This window comes from Pseudorasbora parva, chromosome 21 (genome assembly GCF_024679245.1).
Source record: "Pseudorasbora parva isolate DD20220531a chromosome 21, ASM2467924v1, whole genome shotgun sequence".
Classification (NCBI taxonomy): Eukaryota; Metazoa; Chordata; class Actinopteri; order Cypriniformes; family Gobionidae; genus Pseudorasbora; species Pseudorasbora parva.
This window is the reverse complement of record NC_090192.1, coordinates 34141606-34167730: the sequence shown is the minus strand read 5'-3', so window position 1 is coordinate 34167730 and position 26125 is coordinate 34141606. Positions and strand designations below refer to the sequence as shown.

General features: G+C 37.7%; 2 long non-coding RNA genes across 2 annotated transcripts in view; one reads left to right on the top strand and one right to left on the bottom strand.

Moving 5' to 3' along the window:
• LOC137056244 (uncharacterized) overlaps positions 1-26125 on the bottom strand; it is a 77207-nt gene that overhangs the window by 18593 nt on the left and 32489 nt on the right. The window contains exon 2 of the long non-coding RNA XR_010900254.1: positions 9075-9192. This is a non-coding gene — a long non-coding RNA (uncharacterized lncRNA). The remainder of the gene's footprint in view (positions 1-9074; positions 9193-26125) is intronic.
• Positions 1-26125, top strand: part of LOC137056242 (uncharacterized) — a 353174-nt gene that overhangs the window by 316212 nt on the left and 10837 nt on the right. The window lies entirely within an intron of this gene.

Sequence of the window (26125 nt, the reverse complement as noted above, 5' to 3'; positions counted from 1 at the left end):
CGTACTATATAATAGGGAAGTATTCAATTTCAGATGCAGCACATGTGTACTGTAAGACCTTCATTGAACTATCTGGAGAAGTAATGGTGTTGTACTCGGAGTTAGCTGAATGCACAAAATGGCTCAGTGCAGTCAACAGAAACAAACAAAAAAAACAATGCAACAAATGACATGGTAGGGGTCAAAGGTTATGCTTTCTGGAAAGTCTGAAGGAACAGACTACCATAAACTTACCCTGGGAAAGAAAAATGAAATCCGAATGATTTCCTTCATAGATTTTTCTTCACAGCTAATAGAATCTAGAAGACCCAGAGAGAAATCTCTGTCTCACTTTTTCAATAACATAGCCTTTATTTGTGGAGTCAGCACATACAGGTGATCAGGTGCTGTGGAGGAAAACCCATTCTGAGCCCCATTAATGCAATCTCATGTTTAAATGTCTGTGCTGCAAAGACCTGCTTTCATATCTCCTGAGACAAAGATGGCTGATCAAATTGTGGGTTACCTTTTATAACTTTTCAAATATTTACTATGGCTAGGGGGCGCTGCAGGTGATCGTGAAGGAAAAGTATTTGGCCCAGATGGCATCTTTTGGCATAAAAAAAAAAAAAAAAAAAAAAAAAGTTTTTTCTAAAGACACACAGTGAGAAATGAACACAAAAAGGTGTGGACAGGCTGACCTTATTGCTAATGTATTTATAGGAGTTTCCCTTTTAGACACAACATGTATGGGAGGAGAGTATTTAAATGCAAGGTGATTTGTGCTCATCAGTTTATTAGTATTTGCACTATTATTTACTGCCCAAAAAACCATGTCTCTAATTTGCGTTGTTCTTGGTAGAATGCGTTAGTCATTATGGAAATGATCCGTCCGTGTTCTTTATGATTAGTAGATCACTCGCAGAACTTTCCACTCCCATCTGTGCTTTTTTTGGAATTGCGCTCTAACACTAATTTTCCCTGTTTAGTAAATCTGGCTCACTGTTTCCTAAGAGACAACAACAAAAGACATTGACACAGATTTGCTCAACTAGTTGTAATCATTCTATGCGGCCAACACAACGAAAGAGAAAAGGTGAAATCACAAGGGATGAAGATCAATTTAAGCCCATTTCCTTTTGTGTGTAAGTGAGTTTGTGTGATTGACTCAAGAAATTCAGAATGACTTCCGCTAATAATCACAGATGAGGATACTAGGGCCTGTAATTAAAATGTATCATGGTCTAGTAGTCAGCAAATTATGGCATATGCATATCAAACTAGAGCAACCTTGGCTCAAATGCTTGTTTCACTTTGTCAAGGATGAATGCAATTACTGAAGACATCTAGTGCATATTCAAAAATATGACATACAGGGCAGAAATACAGAATGTATACGCTGTAACGCTTAAAATACTAAAGGGATAGTTCACCCAAAAATGGAAATTACTCTGTGATTTATTAACCTCCAACTCATCACGTGTTAATTGCTATCATAATGTATAAGTTAGCTAACTCAGTTTTTCAAGTTAGGAGCAATTAAAATGCATGAGTACTAAATACTCAAAACGTGTTAGTTCTGCTTACTTAAATTTGGGAACATCATAACTTGAAAACAAAATAAATTGATGTAACTTAGGGTTCCCACTCATCCTGGAAAACCTTGAAACATTTAAGAAAATGTAAAATGTGTCCTAAACCAATTGCTGTTAGTTGCAGAAGTTGCGTGATATAAACTCACAATTGTGTTTTATAAAGTCAAAATTGTGAATTCTGACTTTTTTTCCCTTGCATTTGCAAGTTTAACCTATATCTATATCTTGCAATTGACACTTTTTTTCTCTCAGAACTGTGATATAAACTTGCAAATGTGAGTTAAAACGTCCAATTCTGAGGAAAAATATATAATTCACACAATTCTGACTTTATAACTTGCAATATGTACCAAAAAAAAAAAAAATTCACAATTACCTTCGCCGTATAGTAAAATTGAAAATGTCCTGGAAAATGATCGCTGAAAAAGATTGGGAACTGATTACAACATATCTCAAATTCTCAATTATGTATTGTACATTGGAGCCCCACACTTTGAGAAAAAAAATATATGCTGTATTCCTTGGATTTAAGGAAATAGTGTACACAATATAATAATTTGTTCGCTTGTTTTACTAAGCGAAAATGTGTGAGAATATAACTGGTTCCCATCATTATCTAATATACACTCACCTAAAGGATTATTAGGAACACCTGTTCAATTTCTCATAATGCAATTATCTAATCAACCAATCACATGGCAGTTGCTTCAATGCATTTAGGGGTGTGGTCCTGGTCAGGACAATCTCCTGAACTCCAAACTGAATGTCAGAATAGGAAAGAAAGGAGATTTAAGCAATTTTGAGCGTGGCATGGTTGTTGGTGCCAGACGGGCCGGTCTGGGCTGGTTCTTCAAGCAGGATAATGCACCATGTCACAAAGCCCAAATCATTTCAAATTGGTTTCTTGAACATGACAATGAGTTCACTGTACTAAAATGGCCCCCACAGTCACCAGATCTGAACCCAACAGAGCATCTTTGCGATGTGGTGGAACGGGAGCTTCGTGCCCTGGATGTGCATCCCACAAATCTCCATCAACTGCAAGATGCTATCCTATCAATATGAGCCAACATTTCTAAAGAATGCTTTCAGCACCTTGTTGAATCAATGCTATGTAGAAATAAGGCAGTTCTGAAGGCGAAAGGGGGTCAAACACAGTATTAGTATAGTGTTCCTAATAATCATTTAGGTGAGTGTATATCTCTTTAGATAATTTTGAACACTGAATGTTGTCTTGTCTTTCTAAAAGACCAGCATTAGTTGCTTGAATTGTTGCACCTATTCTACTTTAGATTTAGTGCATTCTCTGCACAAAAGAGCTCACTTTCAATTACATTATTTGCAATTATGTTTAGTATAAACCGGTTGAGCTATAAAAGTGCAGCACACCGTTATGGAGAATAAAATGGCAACATTAGTCCTTGCTTAATAGAAGATGAACTGTCACTTACCATGGTTCCAACCATATGCAATCAAAATAATGGAGGTTATAATAATAATAATAATAATAATAGTGTTTAATAAACAGCTGCTCATGGAAGGAGAAAGCTGTGGTCCTAGTTGTATAAATATAAAAGTTACTAATTATATAAATATAAATGTTACTAATGATGACAAATGGATGCTAATACAATTTTATTATAATATTCTGAAATGCGACTTGAAAATACAAAACACGTGTATATTACAGAATTAACAGTTTGCCTTGATTTTTAATCTTGCAATATTGCTATGCTGAATCTTTATGCAACACTTATCCAATAAATCTCCAATTCTAGTAAGACATATATAGGGTTTGTTTTAAATAAAGCCAGTGCAATCTCCAACATTGAGTATGTGCAGATGTGTCCTAATTGAGAGTCTAAATCCCAGTCACAAAGATTAATTTCACTCTTACCGGTTTATTGCTGTTTGTGCCACAAATTAACCTGTTTAAGGTAGTTTTGCTAAATGCAGCTCGATATTTCCAATTTTGCCACCGAAAGCAGTTTTCAAACACAGCCCATTGATTTCAGTAAAGATCAATTCAAATGTTTCCTGAAATCGACTCTGTTGTACATATATCTGTTATCATTTAATTGTTTTATAAAGGAGAAAGATGTACAGTGTAAAGCCAGTCATAAATATCACCAGACATAAACTCACCAAAAACAGGTGAATGCTAGTATGTGATTTGGGAACATCAGCAGCAAACTATTGTTTCAGCTGCTTAACACATTAGAATCATGCTAGCAACGCATTGCTTGCTACATTCTTAAATAATTGATCCCCTTTCCATCCCCTGTAGCTGAATGAGTGAATAGACTGTATAATTAATGATTACAAATGTTGTGGTAAAAATCCAAATAGAGCAAGCTGAAGGACCATGACATGTTTTGAACCTGTTTGGACCATGGATGCCAAAACAGATTCAGATCAGCTACTGTAATCTGGAACTAACTGTACCATGAGTATGCAGCATATAGACAGCTCACTGCTAAGCATGCATGTACAATTACAGTTTTTCTCAATTGCTTTGGATCAATAGTCAAATGAGCCTTTTTTTTCCCCCAGTGTCTGAACAATTCGTTTCTTGTTCTCATTAGCATTTGTTTGGCACGTGTGCAAAAGAGTTAGTACAATTGTCTACAATTTGCACAATGACTAAATGCACATGGCTTGTTGATCAAAACTGATGAGTTGATTCTCAGTGAAACTTTTCATCTTGGTTTCCATTAAAAATATCTAAACATCTCTATACATTTTTTTTTTTCTCCTTCTTAAACCATTGGCATTTTTTTGAAGCATTAATCCAACATTTTGTGTGGTAAATACTTAAACCAGACCATTCTCAGTAGTAACTGAGTTATGATCGGGCACAGCTTCATAGACAAATCATTTTCAAAGGGACGTCACCAATGGATGATGACGTATGCAGAGCAATGGAGAATTAGCCTAGAAATCTAGACGCACCCTAGCGGCAGCAAATCTAATCTGCCCGCGAGTGTCGTCTAGCAACTCTCAATACCAGGGCCGTTTCTAGCCTTTCTGGCACCCTAGGCAAGATTCATATGTTGCACCCCCCCCCCCCCCTCCCCCTATAGTTTTTAAACTATAACTTATAAAGCAAATATGACTTCCTTGTTTCATGGGCTTATTGTACATGCATTAATCGAATAATGTAGCTAGGTTTATTATCACTGAGATCACAGATGTTCAGGGGGGGCTGAGATAAAAAAGGGCCTAGTGATGCCTATGGTTATGACAGTATTAGCCTACTTGATCAATTTAAACAGCTATCTCTGATGTAATGTTTTTTTTTTTTTTTTTCAAATGAACTATGCTATAATGTTCTGCAGCTGTAATAAATGAGCATGGCGTGTGGTCGGTCCAGTACTAATATTCAGTGTAATGTTTTGCTCAACGTTATGATAGAGCGATCAGCTTAGTAGAGAACAAGTAAAGTTAACCAGTAAATATGTGAGAACAAGTAACCAGTAAATACAGGTAAACATACCTTTATATTTCGCTTTCTTTTTTATATTTCCTCTTTTTTCTTTTTACGATACTGAGCCCCTGATGGCTTTGACCTTTTCATGATGATGAAACTAAAGCACGCTGTAACGAGTAGAAATATAGTGTGGCCCCTTTAAGAGTTGCGCGTGCTCCCTGCAATCGAAGTCTGCATTTTGTGTATGTGCGCACTGAGTCTTGAGCTCCCATGTGTGGGGATTATTTTCTGTTTTCTGTTGCTAACAGTTTTGTTTTATTAAGTAATGCTGTGGACAGAAAGGGAGTTTGTGATGAGAGTTCAGCGGGGAATAAAGTGCGATCTGTTTGATGTTAATCGCCTCCGTGTTTGCATCCACTCCAGTTACATTAAGTGAGCTATCCGCATTTTTCACTCGGACACAAGCGTTACAACGCCACGGATGACGACGTTTCCTGCCGCCCTCTACATGATCTCATTTCATTGCAGCAGCGCCACTATCACCATGGCGACTTCACTCCAATAATCACAACTAATCATAATGCCTTGAAATAGCAAAAGTACGAAATATTAATGATAAAATATATATGAAATAACTAAAAAATCTTGTTGGGGCGGGCGCTCACTGGCGCCCCCCAGCTGTTGGCGCCCTAGGCGACCGCCTAGTTTGCCTATGCCTAGAAACGGCACTGCTCAATACCCTTCTGAGCTGTAAACGCCAAACTCTTTCCGGGCCAATTACATCGTGTATAGAGTCGGTGGGCGGGGCCATAATGACGACGGCCAAGTTGTGTTTGCGTTCTTCTAGTAAACACAGAAGCTGGCGAACTGCGGCGGTCTTTCGAATCAGCTTTGACCACGATTCTGGAAGACTTGGAGTTAAGCTTTTCTCTGAGAAAATAAAGAACGGCACTGAAGTCATTCTTAAAAAGGGAAGATGTGTTCGGAGTTTTGCCGACCGAATACGGCGAATGTTTAATCTATCACCGAGCTCTGTTTCACCTTCGTTGCTCTGGTTGGTTGTAGCGCTATCCTATCGCGTCCAGAGGGAGTTTGAAAGACAACCGTTTATCCCGCCGCTCGGATTGAGCTGTCAATGGTGAGTTTCCAGACCAAACATCTTGATGGGTCTGGCTTGTCAGGCTAATGGAGAATCATCTGAGACAGCAATTCTCTGTTTGTGATTTCAAGGAAGATATTGCAATGGCTTCTGATGACTTTTGCCATTGTTGTAAAATAAATATGATAATAGCTGGTGTCCACTGCCACTCTATCAACATTTTTTCTAAATTTGGAAAACTATAGCATCTCAGACCGACTGAAACATCTCAGATTGACAGTTGAACTCAAAACATCAAGCTCTGATCGCATTTGCCCCCGTTGTAAGGCATTTGTATTGTGATTAGAACTCGATTTACAATATTTTGAAAATAAAATAATATTGAGGAGTCTTCAGAAAATTGTGTCTCACAAACGTTTCCGAAGTGTTAGAACATTTACAGACTTGAGCATAGTTACGCTAGTTTATATTTACAATTATTTACAAATTTTACATGATTACCAGATCTAGTGTGAGGAAATAAACACAGAAAGGCCAGATCCAGAGCTGCTGTGTGGTGTTAGCACATTATCACACACACCTCATCAAAGTATCTGGTGTAAAGTTAATCCACATCTGGTAGCCGAGTGTTGTTCTTTGCTCGGGTTTTAACAAAAAGGAATAGTTTAAATCGCTTAAAACAGATGCGATAGCTGATTCGAATGAGCGATATTCCACAGCGGCATCCTGCTTCCACACCGTCACTGCGCTGTCGTCATTGTGTAAAGCCGGCCCGACGGTTCGAGAGGTGCCACGATTTCGAAGGATTAGAAATGGGTTTGAATGGCCTTTTTGCCAGACTACTTGCAGAGCAAATCTAAATTTGCCGGAAGTTGTATGGGTTCTCCCAGGCTATTTGTTGGGTGAACTAACCCTTTAAAACAAAACAACAAGAAAAAGAAAAGGAAAAAACTTTTTGCTAGTGGACTAAGAAACTTTCTTTAGGATTTATTCCCATCTAATAATATGCTGTGGCTCAATCTTATATCTAAACATTTTCAAAACAAGATAAATGTATTAAATACAAACATTTTTTTTTTGCAGTTAACTGATATTTAGGCTTATTTATGCTGTAAAAAACTTTTATTTATCATTTTAAAAATGTCAAGCTGGAATTATAACAATCCATCATGACTCAGTCGATAACTCAATTTATACCCGCTCTCCTTGTGCACTTTTATTGAGAGATTATGATATTGTGCTATATTCAATATCAGGCCCTTCAGCTTCTTTTTGATTCTTTTTTCTCTTTGGTCTGCCTTTGAGTCTTTGAGGTGAGTCTCTTTGTGTTTGGCCTTTGTGGAGCATTTTCCTCCTGACTTTGATGCTTGGGTGAACGTCCCACAGCCTTAGTGTTTGTTCCTTTGCAAAAAAAAAATTACCACCTGTCCTACTTGGTTTCTCACCCCTGACTATATGCTTCTTCCTAGTGAATTTCCTCCACAACTGGAGTGGATATGGAAGTCTGCGCTCATTTTTTGGGGGTCAGTAAAGGATAGACGTTCTACAGGACGATCGGATCATATAACTGGAGCGGATTCTAGAGCCAGCTGATCTCTCGGGAAGTCATTATTCCTTCTAGGGGACCACTGGGTGGTTCGGTTCTTACAAGTGCATACATTTCACAGACAAGAAGACCAATGTCTGATAAAAAAGAAAATTGAATTTTTACATCAGTTACATAACATTTTCAGTAACTTTCACAGTTACTGATGTTCACATTTATATATCCATGTATATTTTTAATCAGTTTGGTGGGTTTTGTAACTCTCGCTGTCAGCTTACATATTCCCTTTCTCTTTGTAGTTTCTTTTGCGTGGCGTCTCTGTATATGCACTATGTGAGATTTAAACGAGCTCGCCCTTAAGGCTGAGGGCAAATTTAATATCTTTGAATATCCTCTAAAAGTTTCTCTTTATTTTGAAAATGCACTGAGAGAGACAGAGAACAAAGGCAGACCTTATCAACATTCACACAGCTATATTTAGAGCTTTCCTCATGGCCTTACTTTTATAGGTAATATTGTGCTGCAAAAACAATGTCCCTGGGTGAAGAACTGTCATACATCAAGTCCAACAGAGATCTGACGGTGTTAAAGGTACAGGAATACATATGTTGGATATTATTTCGCCTCTAAAAATAGATCAAAACCGCTGCAAAAATCAACTTGGTCTTTCCTAAGCACTACATTTTCACATCTTCATCATGCATTCAATTAATCTTGATATATTGGATAAAATATTTAAAGATGCAAATTATATTAGTTGTTTATCAGCATTAAGTCAGTAAATGCATATATTTTAAATAATTTATTGGATTGTTTTATTTCTTCCTTTCACTAATTGAAATGTCTCAAAACTACGGAGCCCTGCACATGTCAAATTGTGGGTAAAAATTAAGAATTTGCTAACACTTTAGTATGGGGAACACATGTTCACTATTACATATGACTTTTGCCTCAATAAACTCCTAATTTATTGCTTATTAATAGTCAGTAAGCAGTTAGAAGTAAGTTAGGTGTGTTTCGTTTAAGTTTAGGTAGATTAAGTAATGTAAAATATGGTCATGCAGAATAAGTCATTAATATGTGCTTTAGAAATATTCATAAACAGCCAATATCCTAGTATACATGCTAATTTCCATGCTAATAAGCAACTAGTTTGTCTTTACAAAGTGAATAAAATAAAGTGTTTCCAAGAATAATTTCCCTAATTTTACCAAATCATGTGCACAATATAATTTGATTCCTCATTTTAAGTAAATCATGTGCATGAAATAGTTTGTCACATTGTACTAATTTGTTTTCCAAATTGTTAATGATGCAATTGTCAGATTTTATTAAATGTAATTGAAACATGAAATTAAATGTAGTTTCCATCTGGTATTAAAGGGATAGTTCACTCAAAAATGAAAATGTGAGGTTCATGCTTACCCCCAGGGCATCCAAGATGTAGGTGTGTTTGTTTCTTCAGTAGAACACAAATGAAGATGTTTAACTCCAACCGTTGCTTGTATAATGCATGTCAATGGGGTGTTTTCTATGAGAGCCACTATGAGAGTAATAAACACAGACATACGAATCCATATTAAACCTTGCGGCTTGTGACAATAAATTGTGAGAAACCCACAATATGTTTTTTTTTTTTTACCTCATGAGGCATCTATGTAAATATATCTATGATTACGGCAGGAATTTTACCTTATTCGATGGAAGTAATATATTAGGTTAATGATGTTAGGTATTAGGTAAAAAAAAAAAAAAAAAAAAACTGTTCAGTTTCTTGCAGAAACCGATCGTTTCGTGTCTTAAGACATCAATGTATCGCCACGAACGCAGGGTTTAACATGGATTCGTATGTGTATGAATGTGTTCGTATGCGTTTTCTCTCATAGAAATACACCCCATTGAACTGCATTATATACCTGGCACAGTGCAACAGTTGGAGTTAAAAATCTTCATTTGTGCAGATAAACATCACATTTTCATTTGTGGGTGAACTATCACTATGATGCATTTTGGTCTATCAGATCACACGTAGATGAGGGAAACATACCCGTTTACACCCTGTGTTTTTATATTTATTTTTTGTCCAGTTTCAACCACTTCTGTTCTGATTTCTTCAAGGGGATGATCTATGGGCGGGTATATGTTTTTCTTTTGATCTAAAATTTTAAAATTGATGCGACCAGAGACGGAAAAAATACGGAAAGCATCGGCTTTTGTTTATGCTCTGACAGTTCCAAAACTACGCCGAACACTGTAAGTGTTAGACATGCAGAAAGTTGGAAATTAGCAAAGTTTGCCGCTTTTCGAAATGTTCATGCGTTAATTCAGTAGGTGGCCTTTTTGAGGCTGTTAGAACACACAGACCACATGAGTGTTCACATCCCGAAAGCAATCTGGTGTTTTCGACTACTCAGCCAAGCTCCAATTGCTAAACTACAACATACAAGACTGACTGACAGTTCAAGAGGTTCTATACCTTACAACAACCAAATTAATAAAACCAGAGGAATTGTGTTATCATTTCAAAAACACTTCAAGCTGTGCTTTAATGTACTGGATATGAGAATAATTTTCATATATTTCATGTAAGATGCGTTAGCTTACATGTGCATTCTGAAGTCTGTCAGAATCCACACTGCCACGAGCAAAAGATTTACAACAAATCTCATTTGACTGTCACAGTTGATGCGTCGTGAAAAATAAGAGCAGATTCTGGCACTCTTCTGTCTGGGGGAAACTTCTCACAACGATTCATTAATGAAGCTATCACACACATGAATGGTTTTATATTACTACTATTTCACTGCCCTCTCCTGTGGATATTGCTATTTCAGTGTGATTTGGCCTGATGTAAAGGATCTCAGGATGAAGTGAAGACTCTGTTTCTGATCATTCAAAATAGGTCTCGGCTCTTAAGCGTAACATCTGGAAGAACCCCAAAATCCATGACAGCGCACTTGTGGCGACCTGTGCTTTTCAAGAGTGGAGCGCAGATGTCGGATATCAATAGACGTTTTTGAGATCAATTTTGGTCTCTATAATGTTGCTCCTAAAAGATCTCAAAATACTACTAAACAGACAAATGTCTTAATATTATTCCTAAATATTGACCCATATCATATGTGCAAAAGAAAAGTCAAGTGATCAAAGTGCTAGCATACGTTTTTCATAAGTTTTATAGGAATATTTTATATTTTGGTATGTAAATGCTGCTGTTCACCATGGTTTCTCTAGTTCTGTTTAGTGCTCTCTGCCTAATTGAGTTGTCGATCTTCATTTTTTAATTGCCAGATAAATGCTTTTCTGATATAGTATCCTCCTTGAATAGTTGCAGTGTGGTTGGCTGCTTTTAGCTTGTTTTATGTAAATAAAATCAAATTGCGCTAAAAAAGCTAAAGTTTTAAAATCCCTTCCTCAATACTGATAGCTAATAGAGTTATATATATAAAGTAAGGCCATCATGTTTGAGAACGTTCTCAGCATTGCTGTTGTAATCTTTTATCAAATGGCGTGTGAGCTGAACTTTGAGGGGTTTCTGGGGGGGAATGTGTGTCTTTTCTCATCTGAGAAGAATGTAACGGCCTTGAACAGAGTAGAGCTTCTCTGATACCGACTTTCACTGTTGATTAAGAGTCAAGTGCATCTGGCACATAGAGGGAGAAAAAAATTACTTCAGATGAAGTTCATCATGGCTGCCAAGGATGGAGGAACAGTGCGCTTCCTTCCAACTTCTATTTTGTTTGAAATATCCTCTGAAGACATGCAGGGCTATTCAGGAGGGTTTGAGATTCAATTTCTTGAAATGGGAAGCAACATCCATTTCATCATACAAAATACTTGACCTATCTCACTGTCTGCATCTATGACAGGAATATACAAAAAAAGAAGAGAATTTGCTAGACCAAAAAAAACAAACCTTGTGCAGTTGATTATCCAGTATTATGAATCTGCCAGCCTTGCCTTCAAGGCCTAATCAGTACCGTAACCCACAGCTTATAAGGTCAAACAGCATTTGAAGTAAGTTTTTCTTTTTTTGTAATTGCTTATTTTCACAAGCAAAAGGTACATGTGGATACATATTCATATGCTGTGTTTTCATAGCTTGGCAAAAAAAAATTGCTATGTCAATAACTTTGCAAGGGCAGGTCAAAACTCACAAAACGATTATATATTTAAAAGAGAAAACCGCCTGAGCTTGGCAATCTTCTCCGCCCGCCGCACCTCTCTGACTCTGAGCCGAAGTATCAAAAGCATCAAAATCCAGCAGACCACACACTCTTCGGGATACTTTTTTCCCCCTTTTTCTGACATTTTTCCTACATTTGTGAACGGTTCTGAATGTGAAATGCTAGTCACTAATTAAATACTGCATTTTTGAAAAAAATCATTCTGCAAAGGTGCAAAGCACCTCTTACTTCCACCGTTTGAATAAAGCATGATATAACAAAAGATGATGGAAGCTGGAGAACAACTTAAAAAAGATGGATGACAAAGCCTGGACTGGATATAATGTACTTGTGAAGAGGTCCCCATAGGTCTGCACTAGAAAAACATCTTAAAAAACAAGGCTTTTGATAGCCGTGCCAATTCACAGTGGCTTCACCTTTCTGTGTAGGAACAGCCTGTAACAAATTAGTCAGGTTCTCTTTACTGCGACACAAACACCTGTGCACCGGCAGCAACAGGGATCAGATGGCACAACACAATTCACTCTCTCTTCAACAAGAACATACGGTATATTTTTTTTGTTTATTTAGTTTTAGTTATTGTAGTACTTCAAACTAAACTAAATGAAACTGCCTCCCTCTTAAAAATAAAGGTCTTCATTGGGATTGAGGGAACCCTGAGGAACCTTTGACATCCATGGAACCTTTTCATTATACAAAAGTAGAAATATATTTAAATGTTCTTTGCAGTGCATTCTTAAAAAGAAAGGGCTTTTATTGGCATCAATGGTCAGCTTTGGGGTAACACATTACATATAAATGTGAGTTACATAATCAGATTACTTTTTCAAGTAACTAGTAAAGTAACATTACATTTTAATCAAAATATCTAAGTTACTTTTTGGAGGCCATGTCAATTCCACGAACTCGTCGTTGTGTTCCTCAAACGATTCCTGAACCATTTTTGCTTTGTGGCAGTGCGCATTATCCTGCTGTAAGAGGCCACAGCCTAGCCTGGTCCTACCTGGTCCTGGCCACTCTTCCTTGACAAGCGTTAACTCTCTTCAGGATAGGTTCTCTGTTGAAATTTAAATCTATTGTATCTGCCCAGAGCCACTCTGGATCTTCCATAAACAATCACTAACATTTGTTTGTGACGTATGTCAACATCAATGTCTTCATTCTCAGCCACTCCCTCTGTTCGCTGATTGGACCAGTTAAAATTTGACCGGAGAAAACCAGAGAAGATTCTGCAATCCAAGACGGATGGAAGGGAAATTAAATTTGAGCGGAGGTACCTAAGAACGCTAGCCACAGCCACCAGGGAATAACGTTTCCATGCATGGTCTGCAACAATGCTTAGGTAGGTGGTTTGTGTCAAAGTAACATACACATGGATGGCAGGACCCAAGGTTTCCCAGCAGAACATTGCCCAAAGTGTCACACTGCTTCTACCGGCTTGCCTTCTTCCCATAGTGCATCCTAGTGCCATGTGTTCCCCAGGTAAGTGACGCGCACACACCCGGCCATCCACGTTATGTAAAAGAAAATGTGATTCATCAGACCATGCCACCTTCTTCCATTGCTTCCTGGTCCAGTTCTGATACTCACATGTCCACTGTTGGTGCTTTCGGCGTTGTACAGAGGTCAGCATGGACACCCTGACAGGTCTGTGGCTATGCAGCCCCATACGCAACAAACTGTGATGCAGTCTGACTCCTTTCTATCAGAACCAGCATTAACATCTTGAGCTACAGTAGCTCGTCTGTTTGATCGGAGCCCACAGGCCAGCCTTCGCTCCCCACGTGCATCAATGAGCCTTGGCCGCCCATGACCCTGATGCCGGTTCACCACTATTCCTTCCTTCCTTAGACCAATATTTAGTAGGGTAGTTGTAGTTTAAGTATTGGGTAAGATTAAGGGAAGTAGAATTTGGTCATGCAGAAAAAGTCATTAATAATAATATGTGCTTTATAAGTACTTATAAACAGCCAATATCATAGTAATATGAATGCTAATAGGCAACTAGATAATAATGAGAACTGGACCATAAATCAAAGTGTTATCTATCTTTTTCCCCCCCATCATTTTAGTTTTAGGTTACGTTTACGGTATACTGTGTCACTGTATTCTGCTGCCTGGCCTGTATTTAGCACTGTCACTTTGTAAAGAAACACTACACACCTATAGACTTAACACTAAATATGTGCATGACATCGCTGTTTTCACAAATTCACATTTTTTGTTGTTTACATAGGGGAACGATAATGGCATCATTGTCAAAAAATTGTACTCTGACAAAAGCATTTGCAAAAGCTTGTGTTTTCAAGCCCCTAAAACACAGATGTTGTGTAGATGAATATGGCCATAACCTTATTAGTTATCAATAATAATAATACCCTCCTGGAGACCACATTTATTTTTCCTGCATTTAACCATGGATGTAAAGTGAAAGATTGTGGGTTTAAGAAAATATTTATTTAAATAGTTATGTAAAATAAAGAAATAATGAAGTTTATTAATCAAATAAGTGAATAAGTGACATCTGACCATGATGTTTTTCTTGCTTCTTAGCTGTTTAAACATTCTCAAATCATGCTAGAGAACAGTTTTCATGCAGCTCGAGTGCAGCTGTCATTCGTCTTGTTTTTTTTTTCTTACCGAGTCTTGTCATAGATGCATATCGGAGGAAAAATTTAAAGAAAGTTATCCGAGACTTAGCTTTTATCTTCTGTTTCCCAAATGACAGACCCGAAAGAAAATGAATGTTTGAGTGCAGGGAGATCAACATTTTCAATAGCAAAGAAAATAGCTTTCATGCCAAAACATATCCTCTTTCTTTGAACCTAACTTTACAGTATTTTATGAACAATATCAGAAGTTCATATACAATGCCACTGAAGATCCTGACCTTTCTCAACATCTGAATTCAATAACTTTCTCTTCCTTTTTTTTTCCTTTTCACTGTCTACCCTTTTGACACTCCGTGGCTATCTCTTTCTCGCTCACATTTGTGTACTGCACTTTTTCCCATACTGAGAACGACACCTACTGCTCCAAGCTGGAGGGGCCCATTGTAAAGCAGTCTGGACTGAGCCCACCCTGTGTTGACTGCTGTTTGATTTGGCAAGTTTGGTTTGATTGACAAAGACTGCAGAGAGATAAGACCACAAGAATAGCTAATGAAAAAAACAAGAACTTTGGGGGAAAAAAAGGTATTAATTAGCACTGCGTTCACCCAGAACTGGAATAAAACATTCAGTCATTAGATAATGACATGAATAATTTGAAAATAACATTTTAATGATCATTACAATCTCAATGGGGGAGATTACAAAATCCAGGAGTAATATTAAGACTTCTTGGGTCTTTTACTACCAAAGAAAATGATTTAAACTGAAACAAAGTGCACATGCAAATATCTTTGGACGGATGGATGGATAAAAAAACTAAATAACAAATACAGACATCTGTGTTAAATCAAACTACTAAGGTGAACCTTTGTGCCAGCTGCCTTTTTGTGAGGGCTTGTGAATTAGCTGAAAAATAAATCTCCCTTGCTAGTTTTAAAGGCATTTTTCATTTTACAGTGACCTGAAAGCTGGAGGGCTTGAAAATGTGCTCTATATGGTTATGAGAGGGAGTTGGCTGGTGATGCACTTGAGTGCAGGGATTTCTGCTGTGTCATTGTGCCATGGTTATGTTGTGTTGATGAGTAATCCGTGATTTGATGTTCCTCATCTCCTAAAACACTTGGAAGAACAATTGTCATGTTATATATTGAGGTCGTATGGTGGATTGTGCTGTATTTCTGAAGGATATCAGAGGGATCGGAAAAAAATAGGAGGACAGAGTTAGGGAGCGTTCAACAATCCCATGGGATTTCGATTGATGGGCCAGATTTGATTCATCTGCCCAAAGTATTGATTTGTTTTTGTTGTAGAGATGTACAGCCCTAATCATGCTCACTATGGCTCTTTCTGTATTTCATTTTCAACACATTCTCCTGCTCAGAACAATATCATCGCCTCTGTTTTCCGACATTTATAACTTTCTTCCCTTTCCCCCTGAAATGCTCTTTAGTGAAAATATTTTTTTCTATGCTGTGTATCTGTTTATACAGGCATTTGGTGGGATATAGGACTATCCTTCTTGCATCTTATTTTTCTGCAGCGTTGCAATGGCTCCACAGAAAATATGTATTTGCATTCTAACCCACAATTTCATCTTTTATTCTAAATACATAGAATTTTAAACAAGTCGAGCAGCAATGCAGCTTTCTAGTTCGTATCAAACAAACGATAAACAATGCTATACTTCCGGGAGGGAGGGAGGGAGGGAGGGAGGGAGGGAGGGAGGAAGGAAGGAAGGAAGGAAGGAAGGAAGGAAGGAAGGAAGGAAGGAAGGGAGGGAGGGAGGGAGGGAGGGAGGGAGGGAGGGAGGGAGGGAGGGAGGGAGGGAGGGAGGGAGGGAGGAAGGAAGGAAGGAAGGAAGGAAGGAAGGAAGGAAGGAAGTTATGCTATCGGAAAAGCTCTAGTTAAACAAAATAATCGTCATATTTCAGCATTTATTCATAATTATACTAATATAATTGTAATTATATTAATAATTGTATTATTATTTAGAAAAAAAAGCAAAACAATATGAAAGAAGGAAAAGATGGAAGGAAAAACTCTCATAGTACAAAACCAGATTCTAAAGGAAAGAACGGAGCTCAAATTCCACGAATAACTTAATGTGGAGGAGAAATGCATTTTACACAAAATAATGACGCAAAATAACTGAAGAATAAACACAAAAGCAATAAATCAACAGAACATAACAGAAAATAATTAAAATAAAGTACAAAGCGAGATGTCAACAAGAACATCTTTGTTCAATATAATTTTACTTTAATATTTTGTATAAAGACAAAAGCAAGAACTCAACAGGAGGCAAGCAAACAATCAAGCACGAAATGGAGAACGAAAAAAGAAAATGCTGAAACGCCCTCATACTCATAACTAGATTTGATCAAAAGAGAGAACCGAGCTCAAATGTGCTTCATTTTCACACCAGGATGAATGTGAAAAGGTCACATGCCAGCCAACAGTTTCCCACTAATAGGAAGCACTCTAGCTGTAAGAGGTGTTAGTACAGGTTGTAAAGAATGTGACCATAGGATAAAGGAGACTGTATATATCTTTCTTCGTTCTCTGGATTTTCTCTTTTGTGTAACTCTTGGCTGATCTGTGGGCCATCTAAAATGTTTCTAAGGAGACTAAGTCTGAATACAGGGATTATTTGAAGGGTAAGGATTTAGTGCCGCACTATGGGTCTCATACCTCGCAGTTACATATACCTGAGGAATTTTTGTTTGGCAAACATCACCGCATGGAACAAAGCAGACCAACAGTGTGAGCTGTTTAGTTTGGATCAATAGAGAGAGGCAGTCAGTAATGAGGCCTGCTGTTCGGAGGATTAGAGTTTTGCAGCTGTGTTTTAATTTAGACAGTGATGGAGTAAAGCAGCAGGTAGAACCATCTACCCATATGTTACTACGTAGAATTTGTATTACATTTATTTGTTTGAATCTCCTTAAAGACCCTTACGGCACGCTTTGCGGTTTCTTTAACGATTTGAGATGGACGTGAACGCTTTGTTGTTCGGATCTGAGAATCTCTGCAGTATTAGCATGATTCCCTTCATGAACATCTTCTAAAGGCTGAGGATTAGAGCTAAATGTAATAAGATACTGATGTTTGCAAGGCTGAAGCATCATGCACATTTAAATATGCCTCTTCAGATTTTTAGGCCAAATGTGTTTGAATGCAACTTCCAATGGGGGGGGGGGGGGGGGGGGGGTTGGGGTTGTCTAAAACACATTTGCTTTTAAATGTGGGGTAAGTGTTATTTCAAATCAGCTTTACCAAACGGACTCAGGCCGAGTGCATAAACAAACTTGTAGCCAATCAGCAGTGAGTCTTCTAATGGGAGAGAAGAGCGCTCAGTGCACGTCACTATTCAAAATACACGACATACACAGGCACTGGCAGAGTGGCAACAGAAAGAGAGAGAAAAAAAAAGGGGAAGATGAAACAAAAGAAAGTGCTTTCTTCTCGAGAGGTGAGTTAACATTGGGGGGGGGGGGGGTTCACAGAACTAATGCTGGCGTTTGCTTGAATAGGCTCATGTGTCATGTTCGCTTGTTTGTCCATTTGCAATTGTATCGTCGTTCACTTCAGCGATGATAAATACCAGTTCATTTCCACACTGTACACTCTCAGTAAAAAAATTCATGTCACTGTGGCGTTACCTTTAGGTACAAAAGTGAAAAGGTACATCTTTGTGCCTTACTCACCCCTAAATGGTACTCAGTACCTTAAAAGGTGCATATCAGTATTTTAAGAGTGCGTATTAGTACCTTAAAGGTACATATTAGTAACTTTTCGGTTTTGTTTCCTCTTTTCATGATCGTGAAACAGGAGGAAAAATTAAGCGAGCGTGCCGGAGTTCTGTCTGGGACCATTTTATAGCTGGAGTTACACCATCATGACAGCCAGTTTGCTTGTGCATTCGCAGCCTTTTGTTTTGTGCAAATGTAAGTTGTAATATTCTGTTATTTTGTGCAGGCCTATCTATAGCTGATGTATCTCATATAGGATGCATTTGGTTAAGAATTAACGCCAGAGGCGATCGGTAGTAAAAGTGCGGCGGTGATCAGCTTCAGCGTGCAGCAATGCACAACTAATAATGACTATGATTGGGACTGTCATATTACATAACATTAATGAGAACTATTGTAATAAAACATAGTGATTGTGAATTATTTGGGTTTATTTGCCATGTGTTTCATTGCGTTGCTCCAGGAACAGCGCATGCTCTACATGAGTCACGCATTCTGACTCGTGCACGTATCTTAGTTCAAGCTCTTGTGCATTCGCATCAGATTGTGCAGATGTAATTTGTAATATTACATTAATTTTATATATATGTAAAAAATGTCACATAAGGATGCGGTTTTTTAGCTAAATAAAACGAGCTTGCAAAAGGCTTCAGTGTACCGGTTTTCATCCAGTGAGGAAAAGGAATGGCGTTTTGAGCAGCATTTGCACATCATCGTGCTCTCACACGCGCACACACACACACACACACACAAACACACTAAAAATGCCTTTTTTTAAGGTTTACGCATTTCAATTAATAGTAAAATTCCATCAAATTGAATACAATAATCCTTACATATTTTAATTTAATAACTGAACAAGCTCAACTTTTTTTAATTAAATCTGATGGAATTGTACTATTGAAATGCGCAAATCTTTAAAAGAAAAGTGTGGGTGGGGGATTGTAACATTTTAGAATAACACTATGAATCATTCTTTTTTTTTTATGCATTAGTAAATAGTTAAATCATCATTTATAAAGCATTGTCCCTACATTAATAGACATCAGTTTATAAATACAGCCATTAATGCTTTATTCTTGATAATTATAATAATTATATATATATATATATATATATATATATATATATATATATATATATATATATATATATATATATATACAGTCCCTGACAAGTCTTGTCGCATTTTCTAGAAATACCTGATATTAACCTGACTTTTAATTAATTCATTGGTGTTAGAAATAGCTCATATGAAAAGCTAAAACCCTCCCAAATGATTTTTAATGCACTGAAATAAATAATTTTCACAGAAAAAATATTTATCATTTAAACGAGACAGAAAGGTCAAATTTTGGCAAGACAAAAGTTTTGTCGCCTATACAGAAATGGAACAAATTTACTGCAAATACAAAAATATGTCAGCAAATTAAGTTGCGGTGCTGTGAGATCCAAATTTAATATCTTGAATGACTTCCATGAGCTTGATGGACTGCATCCATGCGGTTTGGCAAGGATTCATACAATTTATTGATGAAGTCATCAGGAATAGCTAAGAATAGGGATGCACGATATTGGATTTTGGCCGATATCCGATATGCCGATATTTTTCAGCTCATTTAGGCCGATGCCGATACCGATATATTTTTATTTTTTCCCTTTGTTTGGAAACAACACCATTTTGAGCAAAAACTATTTTTTTTTTTCATTCTGGTTTCAGATTTCTGAGGTATCCTTACTAAAAGGATTCTTGTTGAAGATAAATAAATGTTAATAAAGTTCTTTTTATGATAAGAGTATATTAAAAGCTCTGAAAATAACAATAATAAAGTCAGTAATTTTTCACCCCAGACGCAGCTGTAACCTAAATATTGTATTTTTGGATTTAACGTTTGTGCACATGAAGTGGGGGTGGCATGACATCCATTGATGCTGTCTTTTAATTCTACAATTATTGTAGAGCTCCTTGGATTATTTTTCATCATCCATTTCGTAAAATTTTATTACAGATTAATACACTGTATATAAAAGTATTTAATTTACAAGTGTCATGCTTGTGATTTATGACATCATTACTGATTTGTTTATTCAGAACAAGAAGTAACTTCAATTTATTTGTGTATTCTACTTTTCATTGTATTAGTGTAACAACAGCGCACCCACTACATGTATAAATATATAGCGGTCTAGCGGGAGGGCACTAGGACCTGGAGGAGCTTCTGCTGCTGTGGAGGCTGCCGCACGTGCTAGAGAGTGGGGAGACGCGATTGGGCTTGTTTTGGGCTAGTTTTGTTGTGAAAACGTGGCAAATCTGCTGCTGACGGTCACGTCCTTCTGTACGTGCATTCAGAAATTCAAGGCAGCATTTAAAAACAGTCAATATAAATCACTGTACATGCAATGTATTTTCTTGTTTTCACTTGAAGAATGACTGCAGTGCTGACATGGTCTTATCGCTGTAGCACTCCTTGCACACGTGAGTTATTGCAGGCGCATATCAACACGTTATCATATCGGCAAGGCATATCGGCATAATGTTTTCATATCGACCGATGCCGATTTTTATATTTTAAGCGTTTATCGGCCGATTCCGATGTCGTGCCGATAATATCGTGCATCCCTAGCTAAGAAAGCAGTCTTGCATGCCTCCCAGAGTTCATCAATATTCTTTGGTTTCGTCTTCCATGCGTCCTCTTTCATCCTACCCCACATATGCTCAATGATGTTCATGTCTGGTGACTGGGGTGGCCAATCCTGGAGCATCTTGATCTTCTTCGCCTTGAGGAACTTTGATGTGGAGATGGAAGTATGCGATGGAGCACCGTCCTGCTGCAGAATTTGGCCTCTTTTATGGTTGGGAATATAAGAGGTAGCTAAGATTTCTTGGTATTTTAGACTATTGATGTTGCCTTCCACCCTGCAGATCTCTCGCACCCCCCATACTGGATGTAACCCCAGACCATGATTTTTCCGCCACCAAACTTCACTGTTTTCTGGGTGAATCTCGGATCCATTCGGGCACCAGTAGGTCTCCTGCAATATTTGCGGCGACTGTGGTGTAATTCAACAGAAGATTCATCTGAAAAATCCACCTTCTGCCACTTTTCCTGCGTCCATCCTTTTAGCAGGCTGTGGGCCTTGGCAAATGCCACACGGTTTTTCAATTGTCTTTTGTTTAGTGCTGGCTTCTGGGCAATGATTCGACCATGGAGGCCATTTCGAGACAGAATCCGACAAACTGTTCTGGTTGACACAGGGACTTCAGGTGACCAGGTCTCGTGGAGCTCTGCTGCAGTGGAAAATGGGCTGGCCTTGGATTTTCGAGCCAACAAACGGTCCTCTCAAGCAGTTGTCTTGCGGGGTCTGCCTGACGGGGGTCTGCAAAAACGTCTCCAGTCTCTTCAAATCTTTTTTTTATCCTCTGTACTTGACGCTGAGACACATTGAAGGTGTCTGCCAAATCAGCAGTGGATCTGGTCTTCAGCCTCTTGATATTCAAAACTTTAGTCTCAGGGTGAATCTTAGGCATGTTTGCAGAGGTCTAGTTGCAGTTGATGTGAAGGTCTAGTGTACTGGGGTTCTTTTTATACACACTTGAGACCTAATTGATCCATTATTAGTCACAGGTGAAGCTCATATGACAAGGTGACAACACTTATGTCTTTGCAAAAATTGACTCAATGGGCTTTACCAAGCTGTGAATATCAGAATACTTTTTGAAAGTTTAGTTTTTCACTGAAACATTATCACAAAAGCTGGTGGGATTAAAATGAGCCATTTCTTGTAAAAAAAATCTTGATTAGAAATATATTTCAGCGGCACTTTAGGTCAATTTGTACACAAGCGACAAGACTTTTGTCAGGGACTGTATATAGGATATATATATAAAATGTACAATATTTAATTATTGTATCTTAGATCAAAATAAATAAATATTTTGCTTTATAGCATCTTGAATAAAACAAAGGACAAATCAACAATATAAAGAATTATACAGTATTTAAATACATATGATGAAAAACTAAAAATAATTAAGAAAAATTTACATTTACACATTAAATTTGTTAGACATCTAGTAATAGTTAATCAGTGTGTTTATTAATGCTTTATTAAAACCTGTTAACCGTCACGAGGACGAGGACGTGCTGAAGCTCTCTTTGCTTAAATTAGCTCAAAATTACTATCAGATGTAAGTAATTACCTTGACAAACTATACATCATTAAAAAGATCTAAGACTAAAGTTAAAAAAATTTTTACCTCTGTTTTATTCTCAAAGTCTTATAGTGACCGTAATGTGTTAATATGTGCCAGGAGTTATGAATATGATCATGGGCGTCGCTACCTTTTGATTGTAATATGCGGGTCATTTGCTCCCATTCATAAAAAACTCTTCTGTGGTCGTCATGATATTTATAATGCAATGCTATTCCACATAGCTTTTAGCATTGTATATTTTCTGTCAGATTTTTTGACCCGAAGCTACGTGAGATCACATATTGTTATATAAAACACTCGACTTATAAATTATAAAGTGATATGAAGCAAGTTTTGAATAAAACATGATTTTAATCGTATAAATTGTTGTTTTGCTGGTGTGCTAAGCTAACATGCTCGCTTGCCCTAGATGCACCTGCCACTGAGTAAATACTTAATTTTTATGAACATTTTCTAAATGTAAAACTACTGAAATGCTTATTTGGACGAAATGCATTCGATAGAGTCTCAGTGAGGGTAAAGTGAGAGGTTTGATTTAGAAATGAGGTTTGAATAGAACAGTTTGAATTGAGACTCGTTAGTAATTATAATGCAGACAAAAGAATAATAATTAGAGCCATAACCAGTCCGCAGAAGTGTGAATGTGTGCCGGGGAGACAAACTGAATGGGGCAGTTTGCACCTCTAAACAATAGAGGCAATATAGCGAATGAAAGCTGAGAAGACATGGCAATAAACATCAGTTGATATTTTAGAGATATCTCAAAATAAAATCACATGAAACGATCTTGTAAAACGTTTAATAAAATTCAGAGTTTTAGACTGATCATCTTCAGATCTGAAATATAACATGGTCAGACTTGTGGCTTTAGCTGTAGTGCATTTCTAGATTCCTCCAAGGCCCACTTCAATTTTATTTTCATAAAGATATTTCATACAAATAAATTTCTAATAACTTTACAAAACTTTGAAGCTTATTATAGCTTTTTTTGATTATAAAAAATATTATCATTTTGACTTTACAGTAAACTGCCAGGTGTCTGCTTTCAAATGAGACCATAATTATGCTTTTAGTGCAAAGGATTCACAAACTGTATTTGTTTTAGTCTGAGTATACATTTCTTAGGATTTTTTCAAAATTTGGAATTCAGCTTAACAGGTTAACATGTATTCCTGCTGTAATTCACGATTAATTAAGGTAGTTATAAAACATTTAGTAGTTGTCAGTGAACCATTTTTGTGAGCTCATCTAAAGTTAGGATGATTTATGCTTCGTAAAGCTTTTACAAAGGAGATTTAAAGACTTTTTCTAAACAGAAAACAAACAAACAGAGGAATACACCACAGAAATATTCATTTCAAGATGCAAAAAGTTTAACTTAATGTAGTACTGTTCATTAGTCCTGCATTACTTCTATTAATGACAGACCTTAATTCTTAAGTGTTACCCAAAAAATTGTGCTCTTTAAATTTAAAAAGTACATATATTGTCCCCACAAGGATAGCAAAACCTAACATTTTAGACCTTGTCTAGCACTTTTTTTTGAGTTTTTCTCTCCCGTGGGGACTTGTTTACTAATGTATCCATGAATGTGTTTTTACAAAAATGCAAGCTTCGTCATCTGACCCACATGCTCACTACAGACCTCAATTGTATTATGTTACTGTTTCTCAGTCCTTTTAATGGATGAGCTGAAAGGATAGGCTTAGCATGCAACAGATGCGGTTACATATGGTTTAAAATAACCTGGAACACACTTTCAGTGCATTTGCATTGTTGTTGGGGGCAGAAGTTCATGAACGTGAGGTTAAATGTGGTTTGGAGGCAGACAGCCACTGTGGATCAGCTCTGATGTTCCTGCTCTGAAATACGTTTCACTGCTGGGTGGAAAGAGAGGTTATCGAGTGGAGATAATGTTCTATTCATCAACCGTGCTATTTTCTTTAGACTCTGCCATTTAAATACATTATTTATTTTTTTAAGGTCAAGACATTTACCACCACAGCCCCTAACGTGAGAGAGCCGGCGTTTTCAAATCATACCTATGAGAGCCGAACACAACGTTTGCACAGTGGATTGTGAGATTGACAGCAGAGAAAGAGATGAGAGCCATTAACAAAGCATTTCAAAATTTGTCGAATGCAAAAAAAATTTTTTCCCCCAAATGAGGAATGAAAAATGATGGCCGGATTTGCATGTACAGTGAGAGTCAATGTGCTGAAGTTTCCCCTGAATTAAGGGTGTAAGTCATATTTGTTTACATTGGCTATAAAAGGTCTACACACCCTTTTTAAAACCGCTTTTATGTAAAATTTACAACATATGCAATGGTTACGTGAAATCGTCTCGGTTACACATGTAACCCTCGTTCCCTGAAGGAGGGAACAGAGACGTTACATCAGTGACTGACTTAAAGGGAACAAAAGTTACGCATTTCAGAGAATAAAAGCTTTGAGTATTCAGGGGTGTGCAAATACACTTATCAGGCATAACATTATTCCCTTTTCCTACCAAAACAGCTGACCTTTCAAGGTTCATCAGACCAGGCCACCTTCTTCCATAGCTCCATGGTCCAGTTCTGATGCTCACGTGCACACTGTTGGCACTTTCGCCGTCTGACAGGTGTTAACATGGGCTCCCTGATTGGTCTGCGGCTATGCAGCCCCATACGCAACAAACTGCGATGCGCTGTGTGTTCTGACACTGACCACAGCAGACCAGGAACACCCCACAAGAGCTGCAGTTTTTAAAGCTGCTCTGTCCCTGTCATTTAGCCATCACAATTCGGCCCTAGTCAAACTTGCACAAATCCTTACGCTTGCCCATTTTTCCTGGTTCTAACAATTTAAGGATAAAATGTTCACTTGCTGCCTAATATATCCCACCCACTAACAGGTGAGGTGATGAAGAGATAATAAGTGTTGTTCAATTCACCTGTCGGTAGGGCTGGGCACCGAACAACAATACTTTTATGGTACTGAACGTAAAACTCAGATACTATTGAACAATTATTTACCTTTCAAGTGCCAAATTTTGATTCCAAAAGCTAAGCGGCAGTGTCTGTTTGAGTCTGTAGCATACTTGCATGAAAGGACCTAAAGCATTGGTAATTGGCTGTCCACCACCACGTGACGGGAGGATTTCTGAAGATATTTGCAGTCACAGACACAGCACAAGTGTAGTTGTTTTTTCTCATGTGTTCTACCACGTCGCTTTACAGTGCCAAAAAGGTCTAAAGTGTGGCTAGACTTTATAAAAGTGGATGCCGAGTCAGCAAAGTGCAACATATGCGATAAGAAGCGACCAATGGCAGTGGTGTACTCACACTAGGCGCTCTAAACTGTGCCCGAGCATGTTTGAGCCCCAAACCCTGGTTCATTTGACAAGTGTGAGTGCTCCGGTGCAGTTCGGTTGGCTGGCCCTGGCTCGCTTGGAAGAGTTGAGCCAGAGTGCGGTTCGCATGCAGTTTGAGCATTGACAGCTGTGCGCTACTGTCATCATTACCAAATTATTACTACTTGAATAGACTTCACCTTATTGATTAACATGAATTGTTGTTTGCGAGTAAAACTGTTTATTCCTCCAAAGTCAGCTGCCTCCGTAATAATCTTCTGATACATGCAGTGCAGTCAAGTGGAAATCGCTGCACCGCATAAATGATAAATATATTAGTCAATCAATCAACTTTATTTATATAGCGCTTTTACAA